This window comes from Helicoverpa armigera, chromosome 10 (genome assembly GCF_030705265.1).
Source record: "Helicoverpa armigera isolate CAAS_96S chromosome 10, ASM3070526v1, whole genome shotgun sequence".
Lineage (NCBI taxonomy): Eukaryota > Metazoa > Arthropoda > Insecta > Lepidoptera > Noctuidae > Helicoverpa > Helicoverpa armigera.
The window spans coordinates 4,942,460-4,948,826 of record NC_087129.1 but is presented as its reverse complement, the minus strand read 5'-3'; the positions used below and the strand labels follow the sequence as shown (position 1 = coordinate 4,948,826).

Below are 6,367 nucleotides of genomic sequence, written 5' to 3'. Positions count from 1 at the left end.
ATCTAGTCTTCAGATTACATTCAAAAAAGTTTATTAATTTTGTTTGTTTTCTTCACTGCAAATCCAAATAAGTTTAGCATTTTTATGCAGATAAGTTATTCCGACGGAGAGAGAATCATTAGTTCGCAGGTGCTACTAATGGTTACCTGTTACTTAAATGTTCCTCGTATTAAATTGTGTTTTAAAAAGGAAAATGGCATTTTAATGAATCAGAGGTTATTTTAAAACATTCTAATGTACCTACCTGTATTTAGGTATTTGTTTTTTTAAAGCTTGACAAGATCACGTTGATCGAAAGGGATTAAAAATAAGAAGTTTTTGCCCACCGTAGTACCATGACACACTAAGTGCATTACAATTAAAATACTTGGCTACGATGTTTACAATTTGTACTGCAAAGTCATTACGTGAGTAGATGATGTAAGTCACGGGTTGAATTCTTCGGGAACTCGTTAGGGGTCGTTCTATGCGTCCGATACGGGACGGGTCGGAAACGGCTCGACTATCGCCGGCCGCCGCGACAGTTTCTATTCAAATTACCTACGATTAAACCTCAAGTTTGTAACATTCAATTGTTTAATTCCACGATGTCTTTACTCCATTGCTGTTTTTGTATGAGTGGCGTTACTAGTCTGCGGGTGTAATGTTTCAATGTATGGTGTAGTGATTGTGTTTAGCCTTTTAGGCGAAGGTTGTAAGTACTGAAGGGTTGTCTGAGCTCTAGACGACAGCGTCACCGCTTCCGGGCGTCGCGTCGGGTTGAACAAAATGCGTGCAAACCAAAACTTTTGTTTGAATACTGTTCAGTTGATAGTTGGCAGTATAAATTATTGTATTAATTTCCCAATTACAATAACATTACGGTGATAACTTTTATAGTCAATCACAGTATTTTTATGCAGCTAATGATATTATTTTTTATGTGTTTCTTTATCGATGTTTTTGTAAGCAACGAGATATAATTATAAACAACAAATTGTAACAGTGGTCATAATAGGTCAATTATCTGCAATAAATGGTTCATGCAGACTCAATGCAATGTTTTAAAACACACTAGGTACTGATATGTTACCTTTTGTTTTTTAACATTGCTACTCATCCGTTATCAATAAGTAAATAAAGTACCAGAACGATAAATGCAATAAAATTATAATTATTAAAAGTCAATTTATTAATCAGTGTGCCGAGGGATAAAGACACCGAAAACTGATTGATAGACAGACATTATTACATAATTATATTAATTGATTGACAGACGTGATTAAGTACATACAGCTTATCGTTAAGTATGCAATTAACTATGTAAAGAGATGTAGAAATTATACTATCTATAATGCGCCTTCGATAGCTCAGTTGGTAGAGCGGTGGACTGTAGATGTGTCAAAACTGTTATCCATAGGTCGCTGGTTCAAATCCGGCTCGAAGGAAACTTTTGTTGCTTACTATCCTATTATGACAATTTGAATTAATATAGTAATGAGTATGTCAAGTTTTCTTTACCTAAATTTTTTGCTGTTTAAAAGCTATGTTACTTTATTTAAAAAAAATGTTGGACTGCCGACGTAGCAGTTCATTTGTTTAAGAGCTACGGTCATAGACAGACAGACAGACTCTTTTTGCGACGGGGATTAAAAATATAATATAAAGATTCCTTCGAGCCGGATTTGAACCAGCGACCTATGGATGACAGTCACATCACATCTACAGTCCACCGCTCTACCAACTGAGCTATCGAAGGCTTGATATGATTCATAAATAAAACTATTTCAATGAGTATAAATAAAAGAGTAGGGAAATATAAAAAGATTCCTTCGAGCCGGATTTGAACCAGCGACCTATGGATATCAATTCTAACACATCTACAGTCCACCGCTCTACCAACTGAGCTATCGAAGGCTTGATAATGCACTTTAAAAAATTAAGTATAATTTAAAACATTATGCAATGTGTTGAGGTGAAAGGTGCTCTACTTAGGTAATACGCAATAGTGATAAAATGGAGTGCTCATAGGCACGTACATACGTGCACTAACATTTATATGTACATTATCACAGAGCTCACTAGCCCAAGCACTACTACATTGTGCCCTACTACAAAATTAATTCTTCTTCTGAAATACAAATTAAACAAGTATATTTTTTACACAAATCAGTAATCAAAATCAGATTGATTGGATGCCTTTCTAACGGACAAGTGGTGTCTTCTAGCACATTATTTCTCCATTTGTTCAATACTCTGTGTCGGCATCCCCAGTGAATATTTTAGTGGATTAATAGAAATACATTATTTTGATTAAAATCATGGCTTATTGATATTTGGCTTTGTAAGATCACATCGTTATCTTTTAAATAAAAAACGGCTTCTAGTCGGGCTAGAACTAGCACCGCGATACCAATATTTGTACACTTCTCGTTTACAGCCCACCATTCGACTGGCTGTTTATCAAAGGCTGAGTTGTAATAAAGAACCAATAAAGAACTTTTAAAATGAGGTTAGCCAATTTAAAAAGGTTCCTTCGAGCCGGATTTGAACCAGCGACCTATGGATATCAGCCTTGCCTTGTCACATCTACAGTCCACCGCTCTACCAACTGAGCTATCGAAGGCTTGATAATGCATTTGAAACAAAAATATACGTCTTAACACATTATGCAATGTGTTGAGGTGAAAGGAGCTCTACTTCCTGTACAGTTAAGACATGGATTAGTTAGAAAATGGAGTGCTCTTATTTATTGAAATACTAGTTTAAGCCTCCACATATTGCTTGGAGAAGCTGAACCTTAGCACTCCATTTGTTTTTATGCTGTGGTCATCCTTCCTTGTTAGAGGTATAGATGCAAATGTGGAACTTAAATCTAGAAACGGCCAACCCCATTTTGATGAAATTTGGAATAATGATATTACTTTGGATAAGCAGATATACTCATTTCTATTCGGGTATACTCTTTTCAGTTAAAATTTTCCTTCAAAGTTTTCAGGACGTGGAAAATCAGTCTTTGTTATTGGATTATAGTAATATCTACTTCATCAACTTTTTTAGCCACATGATTTTTAAACAGACTGCAGTTATTTCTACCTAGAAAAGATTTACCCAAATCAATATAAAAATTGGTGTGGTTAAGTATAAGAAATATTTGTCGTTACTTAGTAAGCTACATAAACTTATTCATGGCAAAAGATTCCTTCGAGCCGGATTTGAACCAGCGACCTATGGATATCAATTCTAACACTTCTACAGTCCACCGCTCTACCAACTGAGCTATCGAAGGCTTGATATGATTCATAAATAAAACTATTTCAATGAACATTATTTCGAGGGTAGTAAAATATAGGGCACGCCACCATCGTGGCGGTAAGTCCCCTCTTTGAGGAGTGGCTCGGGAGGAGTCACGGCGCCCTCACGTACCGCATGACGCAGGTCCTCACCGGACACGGTTGTTTCGGGAGGTACCTGCACCGCATCGGTCGTGAGGAGGCGCCCGGGTGTCACCATTGTGCGGCAGCCCCGAGGACACGGTGGACCACACAGTCCAGGTGTGCCCCGCATGGGAAGGGCACCGCCGGGTCCTCGTCGAGGCTTTGGGCGGCGGCGACCTCTCGCGTCCGGCCCTGGTTCAGGCCATGGTCCGGGGCGAGAGGGAATGGGATGCCGTCGCCTCCTTCTGCGAAGCGGTCATGCTCGAGAAGGAGGAGGCGGAACGCCAGAGAGTTCGCACCTCTCATCCCGGCCGCCGCACTGGACCAGGTAGACACCATGGGCGCCGGGTGTCGCGAGATGACTCCCGGCCACCGTAGGCGTGGGTCTGTGGGCGGTGAGTTCGGGTGGCTCATCGTCCCTCTGTCTTTCTAGACGACAGACCCGTGTCGACGGCGCGCGTTGTTCCACGCGCTCCTCAAAGGGATGTCAGCAACCCCAGCGGGGCCCAGCAGGGCCAAGGCCTGCCGGGGCTGCGGGTTGTTCGAAAGAGATACCGCGGCCCTGGTACATAAAAGGCCTATGACGGAACACGACGATTTTAGTCAGTAAGAGTCTGACACTCCCTCACCGCTGCTAACCCACAGCGGGAGGGGTCATTTGATGATTCTACGTCGCTAAAAAAAAAGGGTAGTAAAATATAAAAAAAATCCTTCGAGCCGGATTTGAACCAGCGACCTATGGATATCAGTTTTGTCACATCTACAGTCCACCGCTCTACCAACTGAGCTATCGAAGGCTTGATAGTAAGCGCAGAATATGTGATTACTTCGTAAAATGTTAAGCAATCGCTGGAGGCGAAAGGTGCTCCACTTCGGTGCGTATGCGACGGCGAAAGTGTGCAAACGCATGTTGCAACCTTGACCAATTGTGTTTATTTACTTTATAAATGCGTAGTTAGTAGTGCATTCCAATTGGTTTTTAATAGAAAATGCCACGTGGTAAGGGTACAACACCTTTTGTGTTATGAATCCGTCAATAATATTTTTTCATAACAAATGTCGATTGAGTTTGAAAGTAAAAAAATATATCTATTTTTTTTTTTAAAGTTGAATATTTCAAAAGGCACACCTGTATTTCAATAAGTTTCAATCAAAATCCCCTCAAAATCCTTGAAAATAATTTTCACAGTTTCCAAACGCGAAATTAGCACGAATTCCGGATTAAAACATACAGTGGTGCAGTTATAACAATCCCGAAGTTCACAGATAAGACGGTGCTATTTCAACACGGGTTCGGTTTTACTGCACCTTGCACCGTTCCCTTGTCAAATCCTCCATATTATTAGCATATTAATTGAGTATTCTGGTGTTAGGAACGTTGAGGATCCTAACGTTGGGTAAAGCCGCTTTACAACCGTGGTACCATGAGGATTGGATATCATTAGCTAAGTTCTAATGAATGCGTAGACGGTACTGATTATGGCGTGTTAGGGCTCTGTATGTAGACGGGTGGTAAGTATGGAGTATTCTGGGCAAACTAGTATGATACAGATATTATTGTACTGTTACAAGACTTTCAGGAGATATAAGATTTGACCATAGTGATGATGTTTTATTTAATGTTCTAGAAAGAAGAAGGAGATATTATTGCAGATCAGTAAGTAGATACTTTTGATTCTTCAATGAGAAACTGATAATCTAATAAAACAGATGACGATGATACATATGGGACATTGATGATTGTCTATTGTTTCAAAGATTTATGTTGACTTAAGTGTTCACATTAAAAGTATGAAATGTTAGTCTTAATTAATTTTCTTTGTTTCCAAAATTCTACAACAATACACTATGACATTGGTTGTTATAATTTTTGCTCAGAATTATATTTTCATTATATGTATTTGCAGATAGTAAGGTAAACCAAAACACATCAACGAAGCTGCCAAGATTTCACTCGGGGGACAATTTAGCCAACCAGGAAACTATTGTGTCAGCAGACATACTCAACATCCAACTTATGCGACAGTTCCCCAACAATAATAGCAGCGGGAACGAAACTATTTAGCGAGTTAGCTCCGTCAATAGAGGGCGCCACCTCGCCGGGAACGAATAACTCATTTAGCAAGAAATTAACTCGCGAACTTTCGCGAATCTCCTGAGTCGACGCGTCGCATGTCTTTAAATATGGTGATTGTTCATACATTTTGTGGGGTGAATTATTACCAACTACTGACTATGGCAGTAATTTTCATGTAGTTTATCTTTTGCAGTTTTGTTTTTAATATTTTTCAACCACTGTGCAACTTAAAAAATCTGTGATAAATATAGGTCTATGCCATGTCACTTTAATTGATATAAATAAAAAAACTATTTTTAACACCTGTGCATATGAATTATACTAAAGAACTTATGCAAGACATGCAACTATTTCTTCTTTTGATTGATTAATTCGTTGGTGTACTTAAAAAAAATTAAAAACTATTGCTGGAGTGTTCTTTTTCCAGACATTAAACTGCTACGGTCCTGCTACGTTGTAGCCACGTAGCAGGAAAACTCCAGAACCAACATTAATTCATTGATGGCACTGCATCATCATCATCATCATCCTCCGAGCCTTTTCCCAATCACGTTGGGGTCGGCTTCCAGTCTAACCGGATTCAGCTGAGTACCAGTGCTTTACAAGAAGCGACTGCCTATCTGACCTCCTCAACCCAGTAACCCGGGCAACCCGATACCCCTTGGTTAGACTGGTGTCAGACTTTCTGGCTTCTGACTACCCGTAACGACTGCCAAGGATGTTCACTGACAGCCGGGACCTACAGTTTAACGTGCCATCCGAAACACAGTCAATGGTGTCTAAGATATACTTAGAAAGTACATACAAACTTAGAAAAGTTGCATTGGTACTTGCCTGACCTGGGATCGACCCCGCGCCCTCATACTTGAGGTTG

The 6,367-nt window shown here is 39.7% G+C and overlaps 6 non-coding genes across 6 annotated transcripts; 1 reads left to right on the top strand and 5 right to left on the bottom strand.

The window, feature by feature from the left end:
* The first annotated feature begins 1,338 nt into the window (after positions 1–1,338).
* Positions 1,339–1,427, top strand: Trnay-gua (transfer RNA tyrosine (anticodon GUA)). Its single transcript is given in 2 exon segments — positions 1,339–1,375; positions 1,392–1,427. It is a non-coding gene; the product is annotated as a tRNA-Tyr (tRNA).
* A 222-nt stretch (positions 1,428–1,649) lies between these two features.
* Trnay-gua (transfer RNA tyrosine (anticodon GUA)) lies at positions 1,650–1,738 on the bottom strand. Its single transcript is given in 2 exon segments — positions 1,650–1,685; positions 1,702–1,738. It is a non-coding gene; the product is annotated as a tRNA-Tyr (tRNA).
* A 69-nt stretch (positions 1,739–1,807) lies between these two features.
* Trnay-gua (transfer RNA tyrosine (anticodon GUA)) lies at positions 1,808–1,896 on the bottom strand. Its single transcript is given in 2 exon segments — positions 1,808–1,843; positions 1,860–1,896. It is a non-coding gene; the product is annotated as a tRNA-Tyr (tRNA).
* A 615-nt stretch (positions 1,897–2,511) lies between these two features.
* On the bottom strand, positions 2,512–2,605 carry Trnay-gua (transfer RNA tyrosine (anticodon GUA)). Its single transcript has 2 exons — positions 2,569–2,605; positions 2,512–2,547 (listed from the first exon to the last, which is right to left on the bottom strand). It is a non-coding gene; the product is annotated as a tRNA-Tyr (tRNA).
* Positions 2,606–3,179: 574 nt separating this feature from the next.
* On the bottom strand, positions 3,180–3,268 carry Trnay-gua (transfer RNA tyrosine (anticodon GUA)). Its single transcript is given in 2 exon segments — positions 3,180–3,215; positions 3,232–3,268. It is a non-coding gene; the product is annotated as a tRNA-Tyr (tRNA).
* An 856-nt stretch (positions 3,269–4,124) lies between these two features.
* On the bottom strand, positions 4,125–4,213 carry Trnay-gua (transfer RNA tyrosine (anticodon GUA)). The gene is given in 2 exon segments: positions 4,125–4,160; positions 4,177–4,213. It is a non-coding gene; the product is annotated as a tRNA-Tyr (tRNA).
* Between the last annotated feature and the right edge of the window lie 2,154 nt (positions 4,214–6,367).